The sequence below is a fragment of the Petromyzon marinus genome, chromosome 45 (assembly GCF_048934315.1).
Source record: "Petromyzon marinus isolate PM22_M1 ecotype Great Lakes invasive population chromosome 45, UKy_Petmar_22M1.pri1.0, whole genome shotgun sequence".
Lineage (NCBI taxonomy): Eukaryota > Metazoa > Chordata > Hyperoartia > Petromyzontiformes > Petromyzontidae > Petromyzon > Petromyzon marinus.
In genome coordinates, this window is record NC_133711.1 from 9,351,153 (window position 1) to 9,370,210 (window position 19,058).

Below are 19,058 nucleotides of genomic sequence, written 5' to 3' on the forward strand. Positions count from 1 at the left end.
CAGTGCTAATTGGAAGCAATGGCGGATCGACGAAATATATTGGCAAAGGTTGCAACTTCCAACTGCTGTGACTGTGAATTCAATCAAGAAATGTGCGTTTAGAGCATTGGGCTGTCGCTATAAGTTTCCAGATACGCCACTTAGTGGCCTGGTCACTTCTGAAAGAGAAGCGAATAGCTCAATGGGCTTTACCTGGTAAAATACAAATATCTTTTTACTTAATTTAAAATGAATGTGATTCGCTTAACTTTCCTATACTTTGCACTCCTATCGGGTTTTTGTATTGTTAGTTGTTGTAACTCTGACCCACCCCTCCTGGACATCCTGTGAGCTTCATAAAAAAACAGCTTTATAGTTCATCGGATTGCTCCATGATAAATGAAGATTCTGATTCAGGTCTGCCCGGTGAGTCTGGCGACCTCGCGTCGCTCATATCTGCAGCTCAACGTGCATGCGGCGTTTATTGCGCTTGAAAAGCGCTCTCCGTAAACGTGGCACCACAAGCGTTGCATTGGAAAACACAACACCATAGTGAAGTTTTTTTTGGGGGGTTAAATCGTGTAATTATAAATGTGTCGTTAAACCCGCCACCACCTGACACAGCAAATTAGCAAGGTTTTTCATGTAAACAAAACGTGCCAATTCGTTCCGAGTTCAGCACAGCGGTGTGTTGGAGAGCAAACCCACAACATTTACAATTCGAGTACCGTAATGTTGCAACCAGCATCGTCAGGCAGACAGTCAGAGTAGTGGAGAAGTCCTCAATGTTTCGGTCTCAAATCGACGGGGGATCAATGTGATGTCGTCACTTGTGAGTGGATCAGGTGCGAAGACCTGGCTCGCATCACAGGCACAGCAACATCGCGATCTTCGAAAATCCTTCCTTAAGCCTTCTGCCCCAAATGCTTCACGGGTTGGGGAGGTCAAACAGATTTGTTTTTCTCTCACAAAAACCAAAATCATGGGGCTAGATGAGCTTTCAGAGAGAAAAACACGTTGCAAGGCGGGGGATGGGGTGTGTGGCTACTGAACTCCTTTGTAAGATGCCATGACGACGTGAGTGAGGAAAGGAGGTGTGGGAGGTGAGAATGGCGAGCTCTTTCGAGTAAGGTGTTAAATTGTACTGGGTCACTTGGCTTCACTTTTCATCATTTCATGGTCTTTATTAAAGGCAGTGCAGTCGTTACACAAACTTAAATACCAAGGACTATGTTTCAATCAAGTGAAGCCTGACATTAGCCCAATGTGAAGGTCACGGACGTGTACCGAGGGCCTTGCATTTCCTCCAGAGACACCTGCAGCTGCTTCACCACCGCAGCAATATAATACCAAAGCGTAAAATGCATACAACATTTAATAAACATGACTTATGCAATTTTCAGTATGTATTGAACTCCATATATACATGTACGGGGTAAAGGTGCAGCGCTGCTATATGTTGCTTATACCACTGCTTGCGCGAGGCCCTCTGGCGCGCTCTCAAGATCCCTTCGAGAGGGTATTTGGTCTACTCTTCCACACTATATTTGCACGTAAAGTCACTAAATTTGGGGAAAAAACAGAAATGCACAATTATTAGTGGCTAAATTATACGATACTTTAAATTGAAAATTTAGCATAAACTTGCTGTGAACGAGCAAACGTTAAAGTAGACTCCATCAAAGCTATACATTCCGCGAGTTAGGAGAAACGTGGAATCAAGTTTAACCGCATTATAAACAAATTACCGTGGGACGTGTCTCTCTCAAGTTGCCAACAAGAGCGATCAAGTTTATTTTATTTATCTTCTTAACTTGAACCAAAGCGGCCATTATTACCCGTGCTTATCGGAGGCGGTTCCAACCAACGCCACTGACCAGGAAGGCAAGCAAGCAAGCTGGTTGTTGGTTTTTTTTCCCACAGGGTGTCACGCACGCCGCAAATGACCACGCCGCGTATCGAACCGCGGCGTGGCCCGGGCCCACAACGAGCACCTCGCCAACATCGCGGGTGGGAATGAAAGTCTGAGGTCCGACCAAGCAAAACAATCGAGGACAGAAACGACAAAAAAAAACCGGTGCCTCTTTTGAAACATCAGACACGGAGCGGGGAGAGGGCAGGGTAGGGCGGCCAGTGGGGGGGGGGGGGGGTGAACAAGAAAGGCAGTCTGGAAATCGAAATTCCTTAACTGTTCTTGAAACCCAATCTGACGGATAAAATTAAGCGCCCGCTCTCCCCTCCCCACCTCCCCACAGAGCGGGCGCAGTCATCCGGGAGGACCGGCCGCCCGGCTCCTTGAGCCGGAACGCGAGCGAGCCACACGGTGAGCCGCCTCTCCCCCCACACCGCTCCACGCCACCCCGCCTCTACCCCCCAACACCCCCACAGTGCTCGCGACGGAAGCGAGCGGAGGGAGAGCGTCACTGTGTAAGACGCCGTTTTAATATATGTTTTACCTCTCCACCGATCAACGTGGCCGGCCACGATGGCTCGGCGCTTGGAAGCGAGCGGCTCCCGCGGTTAGCAGGGTGCGGAGTTTAAAATCCTGGTTGGAAGTCGACTCGGAGCATTATCGCTCTTCATCGTCGGTAAAAATTGAGCACCTCCATGTGGGGTGAAGTTGACAGTGATGGGTGTTATCGAGAGACTCACCCCCACCATAGGAATGAGTAATTTCCACTCCCGGCTCGGCGCTGAAAACAGAGGAGCACGCTAGACAATGCAGTTCGTGGCCGTTTTGGCATCGGAGCTGCACTCCACTGAAAAATGTGTGTTCAAATAATAATTTAAAACATTGATTAAAATACAATAATAATTTGGATCAATAAAACATCTATATAAGCTGTATTAGGAACGGCTATTTGCATGCTATAATGCAGAGGAAACATCAAATAACGTCGCAGTTTGCGACCGAGTACATATCCCGGGAAAAAAAAAAAACATGAACTTAAAATTGGGTTCAAATGGGATAGAATGTTGAAACTGAAACACACCATTTTGACCAGGCACATGAATAAAAACAGTTTAAATAAACACTTAAGGAAAAAACACAGTAAATTTCTTACTTTTTTTCCCCATTTCTAATCCATTCTGATATAATTTAATCCATTCATGGAAGAATCGATTTATAACAGATAATTTAATATGGCACACACATTATTTAGTGATGCTGCTGCTGCATTGGCAGTTTTGCGCACAAGTACAATTAACAAAAAACCTCGCATTAATCAATAAGTGGCCTTGAAAGAGAAAAAAACCCATCAATGTACGTGACATTTTTGGCAATGGCCCTTCTTCAACGCATACGCGAAGAGAGGCCAGAGAGCGAGAGTCGAGAGATGGAGACTGCACTTTACAGAAAGAATGGAAACAGCAGGCCAGAGTAGCTGGAAGGTGGATTTCGAGGGACGGTGTTTAGTTTGTCGTCCTTTCCCCGCACCTCCGATAAGAGCAATTGGCTGCGTACGGTGAGAAAAAAGTTCAACATACACCCTAAACCCCACCCCCACCCCACCCTAGACAATAAGTAGAAGCTGCAGTCCCAAGTTAATTTGCACAGGGACGGTGCCACTACAACATTTGACCAACCAGCCTCCACAACACCACCATCAAAGACGATCGTGACACACAAAAGCTAAAGAACACGTAGGCTTTCGCGACCAATATTATTCATAATAAAGGTTTTTGGGTTAGATCGCGTTATTTATAAATGTGTCGTAACCCTCCACCACCCGACATGGCCAATCTGAAAAAAAAGTGTCACGTTGACAAAAGACAAATAGTTCACTACTTTAGCCCACCGGTGTGTTGAAGAGTGAATCCACAACATTTACAGTTTGAGTAAATGTTGTGGATGATGCTGGATGTAATTACCAGCGAAACGTCGTACTCAAACTGTAAATGTTGTGGATTCACTCTTCAACACACCGGTGGGCTAAAGTAGTGAACTATTTGTCTTTTGTCAACGTGAAACTTTTTTTTGCTGATTGGCCGTGTCGGGTGGTGGAGGGTTACGACACATTTATAAATAACGCGATCTAACCCAAAAACCTTTATTATGAAAAGCTAAAGAAGTTGCACACAGTAGCCAAGCTTGGCGCCAGACTTGAAATAAAAGGCAATGCTTGCGCTGTCTCTCCCCAGGAGGGCCCACTTGGTACATGCGGCAGTGCTGCCCTTCAAATGTAACACGCTTCCCCCAGTGTGGTGAATTTTGATGAGTGAACTGTGCATCTGCGCAGAGTCTGAACGAGAGATGTCTGCCGATTAAACTGGGGTCGCCCGACGCACGGCGGTGATGGATGTGGCAGTCGCTGAGCGCATCAAACCAATTGAGTTGCAGGGATTGGAATTTTTGTGCTGCGAGACTTCTCTGGATAAATGATGCATATGCTAAAGACAAAGGCGGATACGACACAATTACCGTGTACATCTATCAATGCACTATTAAAAAGTGAAAATTCACATACGGACAGGGCAAAGCAGTCTTTTAGTTGATTGGCATTGCTTGTTCCGCGTAATGTTTTCCACGTGTACAAGTGTTCTGTTTCTAAAGTGAAAAAAAAAATCGAAGTGATTTCTTGCTGAAATGAGCATTGAGGCGTCGGTGCTCATCTCCTCTCTACAGTCCTCAAGTCGATGGTGGCAATTCCACATTCTGATGGCGGGGACAAGTCTTTCCATAACACAATCACGGTTGACTTCCTCACCAAATATACGCATTGTATTGACCCTGATGGGATGATGGGCCGCGTCGAAAACTCCAAGCAGGTGTTGAACACACAACCCTCCGATTGCGAGCTGCTGGCTCTGCGACTGATCCACCTGGCTGGCTGCTTAAAAGGGCACGTCATAAATGAACAAACTAAGAAATGCATTCCTAGCTCATCATATTTAGGCATAGAGAGCACTTTAGCTAACCACACACACACACACGCACTGCCATGGGATTAATTATTTCTACTGGGTTGCTTTTTGTTGTTGTCGTTTCGACTGGGGTTTTTATTTTTATTGTGACATTTATATGACATTGTGAAAGCTCTTAACTTGGTATTTACATAAAAAAGGGACACGTGCTTTGCTGCATCGCAGCATCGTGAGCGGTGGCGGGAGCGGCTTTGGGTAAGTGAGGCCCCTTCATCCGGCTCTGTTTTGACCGTGGATGATGATGATGATGGCGATGGATCAAATTCTTCTTCTGCGAAAATGCAGGCAATTTGGCAAAACAAAGCCTTCTCTCCTTCTGTCAAAACCTTGATACGCAAGCAGGCACGCCCACCGAAATTAAACAAAACAAACTGTGATACCAGACTGGCAGTCGGTGCACAAGCGGCGAGATGATTAAAACAAAACGCAACACACATTTGTCAATAACGCTGCAATTCCTCTTGCAGTTTAGACTCCTGTCTCATGTTATGCAGGACCGAAACTACAACAGTGCGAACTGTTAAAACAGAGCGAGGTGTCATTTTCTTCACATCTAAAACACAAGGCCATACCATACAACAAGATATCTCAATGAAAGGAGTCGGGCCTGAGCTTTGAGCGAGCCTTAACTGTACCAAAACAGTCAAAATATTTAATTAAATTGTTTTAGGTCAGGTTCCCTATCCTTTGTAATTTTTATCTGAGCCTGTTATTCTATTTCTTTCCCAACATTTTATCTCAATCTTGTATTGTTTGCTCGATTACAACCAGGCCCACATATTTTTCACTTTCCCTGTATTTATTGTTGCTGTCTTAACAACAACAACAATAAATGTAACCCCATGTTAAAATGAGTTCCATACTTTTAATTACAGAATGTGGATGCAGTAAAAGTATATATGTACCAAGACTATTTTCAGAATCAGCATCTTAATTTGTTTTTTCCTCGAGAAATCCAATGAGCCACAAAGCTCTTTTTCACAGATGTCCGGCAGGCGGCGGATGCGTTACAACGCACGTCGCAGTTGATACGCAGGAATTGCTGAAGGGGCACGGCAAATTTGAGCGGCGACGTGAAGAGAACGGGGAGGGGGGGGGGGTAAGAAAACACAGAGACACTTTGGGCTCCGTACACCTGAGCATTGTTGGTGTCGAGAGTGCACAACAGGAATGGTGGGGTTTGGGGGGTGGGGGGGGAACCTCACGGAGCAGTGGATAGAGGACGGACGGCGGTGAGGGAGGGGTGGAGGATGCAAGGCGATGAGGGAGGGGAAGTTTAGGGGAACTCCGCAGTGAGTAATGGCTCCTCTCAACGCGACCGAACGCACTTCACAGGAATATTAAGCTTTCGGTAACCTTCATCTGCACAGGATCACTGCTCTGGACTGCGCGCCCGGCATATGCACATATGTGTGCACGGCAGATTAAATAGACAGGCAGAAATATCCATTCATAACCAGGAGAGAGAGAGAGCGAGCGAGCGAGCGAGAGAGCCAAGTGGAGACCACAAGCATTATTTTTCAAAGGAGTTTAAAAACAGTGGTATAAAAAGAGCACCTCCGTTTCGCACGGTTGGTTACGTATGGTGCGAAAGAAGTTAAAAATACATACAAAACACGGACAAACAAAGATCCCTGTATAGCCTCAACAGACCTGTTGGGGCAAGTGCCATAACCGTGTGCCTATGAAGGCTGGCATGGCACACGATGGGGCGGGTGGCCAGCACCATGCCCGGCTGCATTTGTCTGCAGTGGCAATGTTTATACGTCTCACCAGGCATTAATGTGAGGCCGAGTTGACCTAGGGGAGGCCCAGAACTGGTTCAGATAATTATCACTGGTGGCGACCGCGAGCGGAAATTGAACTCGGGTTGCCGAGTTGATAGCTGCGGTGCTATGCAAGACATCCCCAAAGCAGTGCTATGCACCGCAGCTCTTCACAAAGTATGATAACAAAACACACACGCGCGCACACGCATTCGAAAACGCATAAATAAACCCATTACATTAGAAGCTTCATCGGATAAGACATATCAGAGAGGGGGAAATATTAGCACTGACCAATTAAACAGGATGGGGGTTAAATGATGTGGAAGGCAACATTCAAATGTGTTTACGCTCAGATAAGCCGCATACCACTTGTCCGAGCAAGGTCAGTCTAGAAGAAGGGTTGACGCAGTCCTCTGTCCACATTCTGTTTTCGGATGAAATCCACTGTTGTGGCTGGCAGGATTGAGGTGGATGTGTGCGTGAGGTGGAGTGGGCAAGAGAGAGAGAGAGGCTGTGTGTGTGGGGGGTGGGGTACGGAAGGGTGAAACGATGGTGGTGAAGGCTACCTCTGGTTTGTCTTGTACATACATCAATGTCACCATTGCTCTCGAGCGATGCGCTGCAAAGCAAACCGCTGAACGCGTCGATCGTGAACTGTCGCGGGGCTGTCTGCAGGACGGAAGCTCGCCCGGCTCGCGCCCCTCCCTGTCGTATCGCTCTTCTGATTTCGGTGGACCAGCTGCCGCTACCTCGAGCGGGAGACGAGCAGAGATGAGAGAGACGGTGACAACCAAGCCGGGACCGAAGCAGGTGCCGCTGCCATTACAGTGCTCATCCAATTAATGCGAGGTTCTTCACGGAGTGTTAATCCTCTGCTCTCGGCAGCTGTCGTCAGGATTCCAAAATTGTTTGGCTCGCCCACTTTAAACTCTTGACCTTTGCATCTCATCTCAAGTCTTTGGAGTCAAGGCGTCAACCTTACCAGTATGATGACAGCGTGTACGTATGTGGAACTTCCTTCGCACCGTATGTAGCCAGTCATTGTAATACACGGAGAAAAAAAGAGACGATACGTTTGTTAGAATAATTTTCCCAATCGTATTTCGCATGACGTGAAAGCTTGTAATGGGATGTCGAGTTTGGCGATCCACTCAATGGCTTCATTTTCGCAATGAATGCCTACGTTAGGACAGACAGAAGTGGAGAACAGACTCAGACAGCAGATCTCGAAGCAATGTGGGGACAAGCGGCCATAATAATAATAATAAGAAGAGGAAATTGCTACTTTAGAAATGAAATGCAGCTAAATCCATAAAGACTTCAGTGCAACAATATCACAATTAAATCACCGAGTATATTTAAACAATGGCAGTGTGTTACTTCCCTTATATATATTAATTTTAGTATCGAATTGTAAACCAACGTAGGGTTTACAACCAAATTAGTGCCACACTCCATCATGAATTGGTTAGAATTTTAATCAGGAAGACCTAGAGATTAAAGTCAATTGAAAGAAAGGAATAGGTCTCTCGTGGGCTTTGCAATCTGCAATTAGTCCCCGTTCTCAGAGCTTACCAAGGATGCCCTCCCCCAGGTACCGCCAACTCAACCCCGACGGTGCAAGCATTCATCCCCGCAGACAGTTTCCGAAAATGCACTCCCCCTTGTGCAGTGACGACATTAACAAGGCAGACGGCTCCAGATGAGGGCGCATCCCGCGGAGCGGCTGATAAACCCAACAAAAGTAAAAAAAAAGATCAAATGCGTAAAAGGAGGCCTTAGCGTGAAAAGAACATATCACAAACAAGCCATCAATTGAGCGAGCGAGGCATCGTGACTGAATGACAACCAAAATTATTTCATTAAATCGCTCGTGAACCTATCTCAAAGCAGACAAACTACGCACGGAAGCTTAGTCTGCATGATTAATCATCCGCGAGCAGCTTGAAGTGATCCATGACAAACGTGCGAACCAGACATACGAGTTCATGCACACCTTCTCGCGATGTAATATATATTTTTTATATGCAATCGCGAAGGGCGAAAACACGCACAGTGTGCTTTGCAGCAGCGATAGCCAAGACAAGCTTGGCTTAAGTAAGAGTGGCCCGAATGCTTTTGGCATGACCAACGATCCTTATCGGCGTGAAACTGCCCATTGCGAGCAAAAAAAAAAATCGGGCGACCCCCGTCTCATGCCTCGAATTAGCACGCAGAGGGGGTAATCCAGATTTGCATATCAAGCGGTCGTAGAAATGACAGCAGAACCCCCAACGGGGCCTTCATTAAATCACAAGCCCCGTGTCGTTACCATCTCGCCGCTGTAGCTCGACGGTGGAGGGCCGTGCCAGGGGGCTAATTCGGAGGGGAGAAAAAAAACGCCTGAAAAACAGAACCCCAAGGCAGACAAATGCCCAGCGTTTCTACGCTCGCACACAGTCTCCAACCACCCCCCCCCAGTAAAAAAAAAGTCAGAACGCTCTTAATTACAAAAACAACCCGCTACACCAAAATTTGGACACGTGTGCCAACACGGTGGTGTGAATGTTGCTTTGTTCTGGGCGTCAAGTGACTAAGGCAAAGCTCTGCAATTGCTTCCTTTTGCCACTGCTGGCAGAAGCCTCCCCCTCAACTGGCACGCCCCACTTGAGAACCCCTAAAGATAGTTTTTGGCCTACCCCTCCACACTGGCCAGACGCCTGGAGGAGTTCGGAGAACGGACAATTTACCCCACCACGTGAGACGTGCTGGTAGACCGCGGTGTATTTAACACGTGTGCTTTTGCGACCATTATTATTCATGATGACGTTTTTATTTGGGAGGGGGGGGGGGTGGATAATTTTATAAACGCTTCACTTCTATTATGCTGTATTAGCTGCTTGTAATCACCAGCGAAATGTCGTAATCACATTATATACGTTGTGCGTTTCCTCTCGAACGCAGTGGTGTGCTGAAGTCGTGAACATCACTGGCACGTTTTATTCATGTGGCAAACATTACCAAATCGGCTCTGTCGGGTGGAGGCAAGTTTACGAGACATTTTTGCGATCTAACCCAATACAGGTCATCATGAGACCGGTGCATCCATTTATACTGCTGGCATTTGTCAAATGTGAATGTTACATATGATTATCAAACTAATATGCATGATGAATATGTTGAGATGTGCATGGTGAGATTGGTATGTGATTTGTTTTTTTGTGATGTTACCACGCAGTCATCGGGTTAATGTGAATTCCCGTAGCCGGATTCTTTGTGCTTTTGCGTGTACACGCACACTTTTAAACCGGATCACTCATCTGTATCCGTGCCAAACAATAGCGCACATAACATTCAAATTAACATCCTGGTCCAACCGTAGGAACAGACTTTCAGAGTGGATTTAAATAGTCACCCATATCACGATCCAACAAAAGATACGCTCTTTACAATCCAGATTTCACTGGACTCTACAACCATGCATCTTGCGTGTAGAATGGGATTAAGGGCTTAAAAAGGAGATGTGAGAGTCCATTCACCGCTTGAATGCATTGGGCCTTGGCCATGAAGCGGGGGTGATACAAAACCAGGGGATTCACCGATTCAAGAAAAACGCGTGTGCAAGTACGCACGTCGCCAGTGGGTTTTAATTACTTTCCAAAGAAATGATAATGCGCTTGTATAGGAAACTTCTAAGTGTAGTTTTTAACGATTGACACATTAAAGTTTTGATCGAATGAACAACATACCAAAAATAATCTCATAAATATTCACTATTAATAATGATTTTAAAACAAAAATACCACGATGAGACGCTAAGTCTAATTGTCCATTCTTGGGGAAAATAAAGCACGTGCTCTGCGTTGTTATGTGGACGTAGATCATTGGCGATGCAAGTGCGAACAAATATCAGCGTGAGCGGCGACAGTTACCGCCGAGATGAGGCAAAGCGCTTCGCTAACGGATGGCGATAGTCGACGTTTGGTAAATGACTGCACACACGAGCTCCGTGAATGGCCCATTTTCACCAAACACAGTCGTACGGATAATAAGCCACAGAAATAGACAACAGATAACACTAATTAACTGTCTAGGCTTTTTTCAGTCGTCTCACCAAACGCATGGACACGGCTGGACAGGGTGTTATTTCCTTCAAAGCGCGTGCAATTCAAAAGCATCACGTTAAACTGCTCTGTGCACAAGGCCCTCTGGTCTAATCACCCCCCCCCCCACCACCACCAACACGACCAGCACCTGCCCCCCAAGAGATTCTCTAAAAACAAATGGTACCGATTTGACCAGAACTGCACATGCCACTTCAACTTTCTCCCAGAAATGAAAATGACTCAAACTAAACTACTTTTAGATATATTCACAAGGGTAGGCCCACTGAGCTGTATAGCTCTTTTTCTGAAGCGACATGGCCACAAATGATAGCCCAACGAAGTGGCTTATCACGTGGAAATTTATATCAGCCAAATACTCTCAACGCATGTTTATAAAATGTGGAGGGAAAAACCAGAGGACCTGGAGAAAAATCCACACGACCACGGGGAGAATACGCAAACTCCAAATATACAGTAGCAGGCGCCAGGGTCGGGATCGAACCCACGACCTCCTGTATACCAGTCAAGGTAGTTAACATCTCCTAGCCACCATGGCGCCCAAGACTATGGTAGTCACAGACATGTTGTCACCAGAGACGTCTCATTTGTCTACTCAAGCATCCCGAGGCGACAAGATTTTTTGTTTCCTTCCATTGCCCTCTTGGTCACGGTGATTGCTTACTTCCTCGACCCCTTGAGAGGAGCTTAATGACTCTTTAATTAATAACATTAATACACACTAATTTAATACAGAATGCTCACGGAACTTTAGGCAATTGAATTCAAGGACACCTTCTGGCAAAGCTCTACAAAGCAAGAGTAAAAAAAACATTGATGGGAGAATTAACTATCCATGTACTGGTGATGATGACAAACTATAGCAGTCAAAATTGTCGAGCAATCAAATGCTGTTGGTATCGTATATCAAAATAATTGTAACCTTATAAGGTCAAACTATATTTCATTATAAAATCTGATGAGGTTTTGGTCGTTCCCAACAATAACATTTGATTGTAAAAAGTATAACTGGCGACATTTTATTTACAGTTATTCAGGTGTTTTAGATTCATAGTAATACATTTAATTTAAAAAGGTGAGATGTTATCTCCCTCAACTGGTACGCATGAGATCGTGGGTTCGATCTCGACCCTGACGATGTCTGTATGTTTTTAGTGTTCATAGGAGGTCACCGACACGCTCTGGATTAGGTAGAGATGGAGTTTATCTGTACCTTACCCAGAGAGTGGCAGTGACCACCATGTAAAAAAAACGTCCATACGCCTTCTGACAGAGAAGCACAGGGCAGCAGATTGCGAGGAATGTTCTTGAGCGGATCTCGTTTCTAGTTCGCAGCAGATATGTCGAATTAAATATTAAGCCGCCACTAACGCACGTTCACGGTGCACATAAACTTCCCAGGGCAATAAAGCGCGGCCGCTCTCTTAAGAGCGTTCTGCATATCAACGCTGTCAGCACTCAACATTAGCTGACGGTTCGTTATAAATAAGGCATGCTGTTATTTTTTAAGGCTCTAGTAAAATTTACATTAGCGCTTAACATTATTGCGCATGGCAAAATTCCTCTTCGGTTCGCGCTCAGCGTTGGAGACCTTTTGACCCCATGTTTAACTCTGTTTTCTTTATTTTTTTTTGCTTTAACCGTTTATCACGGGTACTGAGTGCAGGTTCAGAGGCCTAACGTGCCAGGTGGTCAGCAACAAACAGCATTACTGGAAGGTACAATCGACAAGAGGGATTTCAAAGCGGAAAGAGAAGTGTTGTAACCTCCAGCATGTTGGTTGAATCCCAATGTAGGTGGGGCAAAGCAGTGAATTTAATTTTATTAAAAGAAATCCGTTAAAGCAATGCAATGACAATAATTTTACTTTAATACGTATATAAAACCTATACAAACTGGACAATGAGACACTTTATTATTTAAACAAACTAATAATCGCACTTGTAATTATTATTTTTATAACTGTAATGCTTTATTACGAATTAAAATAATAAAATGTACGTTTTACTTATCTTGCATGTGAGATAGATTTAATTGAACGAAGTCGGAGGCATCGAGTGCTTATTTGTTTTCACACATTATAACCCTCATTGCATGGCAAACTCATTGATATTCAGTCCGATGAGGCAGATGCGCCAATTATTATGCAACGAAGAAAACAGCAGGAATTTGCCGTACTTTATTTCATTTTAATATCCGCGCGGGCGACGTTTAGCGAGCAATGTTCTGAGTGTTTTTTTTGGGTTTCTCTCTTTCTCCTTCCGATGGGTGAAGGAGCGTGGATGGTCGTAGATCGCGATGTCGCCACCCTTCACTGCGCAGTGCCAGTGTCTGCAGATCAAACACCTGGTAATGAGTCACACCTCAGAGGCCAAGGTGGCCCCCTCCTCCTCCGCCCTCTCTGAACACCTCCAGTAAATAGGGTCTCAATCCTCTCCAAACAGAATTACAGTGAAGAGCCACTCTCTAACCCTCTCGCCGTGCCCACGGACAAGAACGGAGATGGAATAATGGTTTTTATATATATTTACAATTGGGAAGATGACCTGAATTGAATTTATCCGGTGGAATTTTTTTGTCATACAGCATAGGACGATGATGATAACGAAATAAAGTTACAACCCCTCGTCAATCCGCTGCTCGATGAAATTACTTGATTATCCTGTGTACAATATGAACACTATAAATGAAATATATGGAACCTCAAATGCTGCAATAAGATTTATATTTAATTATCACCATGATTGTCATCATCATCACGAAGATAATGATACATATTCTTGGTTTTTTCGGTAAAGTCTTGGAAACAGTAAAATAATAAAATATATTGTTTTTTCGGTAAAGTCACGTAGAAATAAGAAAAACAAAATTACATAATATACAAATGTAAACTGTCCCAAACATTTGTATATTATGTAATTTTATTTTTTCTTATTTCTACGTGACTTTACCAAAAAAAACAAAGATTAATTCCTGCAGTCACGAAAGCACCAAATCGAGTTTAAAATATATATTTATTATTTTATTGTTTCTCTTCAACGTGACTTTACCGAAAGAACCAAGAATATGAATCACTGCAGTCACGAATGCTTTAAATCAAAATTTAAGATAATGATAGTTAAATAAAATAATCATGCACAGCCCTGTGCACATTCAATCCATTGCTGATGTCGGGCATGGGGGCTGTTTGACCATACTTGACCACGAAACTCGGTGCAGGCTTGTGAAGTGGGTAACTTGTTACCGATGTTAGTGTTCATGTATGTGTAGTGTCAATGATTCAGAGACAGAGTTTCTAGGAGGCACCTTCTTTATTAAAAAAACTTTCACTGTCTCCTCTGCACACTCTTCACAATAGCTTAGCCCAGCCTGTACACAACACTAGCCGTCTAACACTGACGGCGCTGACTGAGATCGCCAACTACTCTCCTTCGTAGCGCAATATCTAGCGGAGACGTTTAGCGACGGCGGCGACGAGATGACAGCGACGACGAGACGAGTCCACTCCCAGAACCAGCAGCCTCGAGCTCCCACTCTATGCTCCTTTTATGCTCCCAGCGCGGCCCTGGCTCCGCCATGACCGCGCCTCCCTTCTCGAACCCGCTAGCAGGTTCCAGGGGCCTCCAGATGGAGTCCTCCATGACCCATACCCTAGCTCCTCCTCTCTGCCAACACACCGTGCACACGCCCTCACCGGCGTGTGCGCTGTCTGTCCATCACAGTTGCTGCTGCTGTCCAACAGCCGGCGCTATTAAACTACACATGTATGTATGCATGTTTAACTTCTTTCGCACCGTACATAGCCATGCTAATCGGAGGTGCGGGGGCAGGACAGCAAACGATTCACAAAAAGCGGTTCTAAGGCAATGAGTTTTCAATCTCGATTTCAAAATCCATAGCTCCAGTGGCTTCCTAATATCGGAAGGAAGAGCGTTCCAGACGGCCGCAGAAGCGCATCTGAAAGGGCACAATGCACTGACCGTCTATTAAACGTGCCATGCAGCTGCGGAGACAATTAAGCCCAGATTTAAATAGTAGCCGCTCGCAGGACACCTCCCAACTTTCCAAAGTGTGACTGTGCGTCCCTTGCGCACCAATTCCCCCCGTCGCGCCTGCTCACGCAGGCGCGACGGGCGTCGATCAGTGGGAAGGCCCAGTTCACAGCCCAACGCCCACGGGAACCGCCCTCCCGGGGAGTCGCCGAGCCAGCCGAGACAAAAAAAAAGAGAATCTCGCGTGAAAGGAACAAAAAAACTAGCGCGGGAACACAGCCCACACCCCACTTCACTTGGCCCATTTAGCCAGCTTGGGAGTTTGAAAGCAAAACTAAAACGCGACGAATGTGTAACATCGCAGGCTGTGGATCGTCGAGTTTGTGGTGGTTTATTTTTTTGTCCATTTTGTTCGTTCACATCCCCTGCCCCCCCCCCCACCCCCCACCTCAAAGCCATTTCTGTAGCCGAGGGCAGTCAACGTCAGCTTGTTCACGGGCTGCTGCTTGGTTACACGAGTGCCCGGGCACGTGAGTGATGGCTGAACAATGTCAGCGGCCCCCTCCATAAATTGTAAGGGGGTTGGGGGGGGCCCCCTGAATGAGACCAAATTTCTATACGAGCACACATGAGCTAAAAGCCGCACCATTTTGTTTTTGTTCACAAATGTTTGGACGCTTGTTTGTACATTCAAAAACAAAGATGATTCCTCTTCTCTCAGAACAAAGGTCTGATCAAGATTTAAATAACCACAAAGCGTGACTTTTTAATGGCAGACCACACTTTGTTATATTTAAATTTTCATCGTCGCCTTCACTTGGTTATAGTTATTAGTAGTAGTATAAGGGTGAACAAGGTTGATCCCATTGATCTTGATTCTTCGGCTCATAATATGTGCATTAAATCGCGCATGTAAGACCTCATGTATTTCAATTTGTACATGTTGTATGTAATGGTTTCAACTCATCCCTCCAGCCCCTAGAGGCTGCTACATTCACCACAATCTGAGTCATGATAATTCATTCGACTGAAAGGGATGAAACCATGATACTCTAGGCAATAATAATAATAATGTGTACATTGCGGCATTCATGTCGACTCAATATCAATGTTCAAGTCCAGGCTCAAAACATTCCTGTATTCCCCTTCCTACGACTGACTGCCTCTCTTCTTATTACTCAAATAATGAGCCAAGAATGTCTGTGTGTAACGCGCGTGACGTCACTCCACATGCCGCACCCCCCCCCATCATGAATATTCATGAGCGGGTGGATTTTTACACTCACGCAGAGGGTCGAGCGGAAATATATATATTTTTTTCGCAAATTCGCTTTAAGTTTGACGTATCTTTATTGAATGTGAATTTAATAAATAATTATGCGCAGCAAAAAAGTGGATTTGATGTCTTTATTTATTTATTTCTTCAGCACTTGAGACAAAAGGTAAGTCTAATTTATGCTTCTACATTATGGTAAAATCGACATTTGTCGGTGATTTTCCAGATATTGTATCAATTTACAATTTATTTCAACCCCAGCGACTGAAAGCAGAAGAGAATAAAGTATCAGAGCAGTCAATTTGAACAAATTGAAGGTCAGTTGTATACAGTGCTACAGTGACATAAAGTGAGGTGTTTTATGACATAGTTTGTGCAAGAATCACTGCCATTAAAACAGTGCTACAGTGAACTGCAGTGAAGTGTTTCATTACATACTTTTGTGCAAGTTTCACTGCCATGAAATTTACACAACACACAATTATACTCTACTAAAAAAATTCGTAAATATTACAGCTTCTGTCCTAGGATGGGCAAACAAGCTCGTATCATATTAATACAAAATGACAGAGACCCCAAGTATAGCATGAACAGAGTGTTGAGGCAAATGCTGATAGCGAGGACCTCTGAAGGCCGTTGCGGCACGGCACACGAGGGGGTTGGTGGCCAATATCACGCCTGGCCGCCTTTGTCTCCTGAATGGCGATGTTTACACACTGCACCAAGTTCTCATTTGAGGCTGCGTCGACCCAGGGGAGGCCCAGAACCGGTTCAGATAATCGTCACCTTCAATTCCCCTGCCAGGGCTAACGTCGGTGGCGATCAATGTCTGAAACGGGGCCTAGGCCGCCACCCTCCTCACTGACCAGCGTTGTAAAGTGGGGCCAAATCACCGACCGCGACCGACAACGCGTGTGCAGGTTTGCCACCGATATCGTTTGTCTCTCTTGTTCTCGTCGCCCTGCACAAGATCTCACTGTAGAAATCTCTGTAGCGCGACTCGTAAACTCTTCCCCTCTGTACACGCTGGCGAGATGTTAGCTACTTTGCCTGGTATACAGGAGGCCAAAGGTTCGATCCTAACCCAGACTCCTGTATATTTCTCCGGGTGCTCTGATTTTTCCCTTCATATTTAGAGTTGACACGCGTTTCGAGCATTTGGCTGCTGTACATTTCCACATGGTGACAAGCCACTTCGTTGAGCTATCATTTGTGGCCAAGTAAATAACTAGCGTAATGGGCCTTACCTGGAAAAAAAATATTACTTGTTTTATTTTTACACCAAGGGTGAGGACCGTCAATGCCAGGCGTCATGTTTCTGCGGCAACCCCCACCATCTCGAACGCCACCCCAATTCACATTTGCAGCAACATTCAATCTATGGCTTCCTGTTAATAGAAACTGGACACTTGAAGGCCTACCTTTCTTAAAGGCCCACCGCTTTCTCCTGGCTTAGGAGTGACACCCAGCTAGGCCCCACACCTCAGAGTCAAGGTAATTTATGTCCGTGATATATCGTGAGCGATACGAATTGCAATATTATTATTATTATCATCCAAAAGTAGATTTACCAAGGGATGTACATTGGTATCATTATTGTTATTATTATTTCATCCAATTCAGGTTCAATAAGATGGGAAACAATCAAATGAAAATGGAATTATTATTTCAAAACATGAACCAACTGATGATTGCGCTCACTTCATAACTAAATATCAAAATAGACTCTGAGATATAAAACATCCTAATGCAATATGAACGAACTATGGATACCAATAACATGATTTAGAGTGCTGAGCTTTGTTCAAATTTATTCTAAAACAGAAATATGATTATTTAATTTGTCTGAAAAGCCGACCATGTGAAAGAAAGTAAGTTGATTGACAAGTCGGTTGGGCCACAACAAAACAGTTGGATAATGTTGACGCGTCATATTGTGCAGACATTTTATCATTATTCTTATTTGTGCAGAAATTCCGTTGGCAATTCTTTTGCCAACAGAAATCTTAGAAAGTTTGAATAAATCACCCCTTCCCGTAACTTCGTGCAATATAGAAAGGTCAGGCTTAAATTACATCTCTATACAATGACACTTGTTATGCAACAAAGAGGTGCAGGGAAAGTTTCATGAAATTCAAATCGCATCCGTCAAAATTGTAAATTTGCCATTTACAGATCAGATTATGAAAGAAAGTATTTACTTAAACGACTGTTTTTTTTTGTCGAAGCATGAATAGGTTACGGATTCTTTGCTAAATGCCATGTTAAATATTTGCGAAAGCTGCTTAATGTATTTGTGTTTGGGTCTGTGAGCACACACACACACAAGGTTTCATGCTGTCCGTCCTCACCTAGAATTTTTGCAGGAAGGCTGTGTAGTCCCACGGGAGAGGACGGTCATGCGCTCTCGTCAGACTGAGGGGGGGGGGGGGGGAAACACAAACACACGAGTGAAACATGAGTCTTAAAACGCTCGGAGACATCATCGTCGTCGACCATTGTCTATCAACTGCTGGATGAAGCCTTCCCCATCATGTTGTCGCCACAATCTCTTGAGCTCCTGCAATACTAGACTCCATGTCACTCCTCTACAGTGGACTTGCTCTCAGGTTTGTTTGACTCTCCTTTGGCTGCCATTCCATCAGCAGTCTCATCCATCAAGTCATCGTCATCATTACCCCCTTCTAAGTTATGTGTTCTGCCCAAAGCCCATTTCCTTTACTTCAATCGTAAATATAATTTCTGTGAAAGTGCATATGTTTGTTTCCCCATCCAGATCTCAGTATAATTCCAACATAAGCATCTCTCTGCAAACCTCTCAGATTTTGTTAGGTCTTCTTCGTCTGTGATCGTATTGCTGATCCATATTGAAATAGATAGTCGATGTAGAAATTAAGAGTACTTTCTTTACCCATGGAAGGCACCACTGATGAAGCTACGCATGGCATGACCTGGTGTCCTCTGAGCCAGCCAAAAGGCTGCATTGTGTCCCATTCATAAGTCACACTGCAGC

General features: G+C 44.8%; 1 protein-coding gene across 13 annotated transcripts in view; it reads right to left on the reverse strand.

Annotated features, from left to right (window-relative positions):
• LOC116952152 (teneurin-4-like) overlaps nt 1-19,058 on the reverse strand; it is a 430,454-nt gene that overhangs the window by 355,287 nt on the left and 56,109 nt on the right. For all 13 annotated transcript variants that reach the window (XM_032971246.2, XM_032971251.2, XM_032971247.2 and 10 more), the window contains one exon: nt 18,397-18,460. The gene's annotated coding sequence lies outside the window, so the exon portion shown is untranslated. The remainder of the gene's footprint in view (nt 1-18,396; nt 18,461-19,058) is intronic.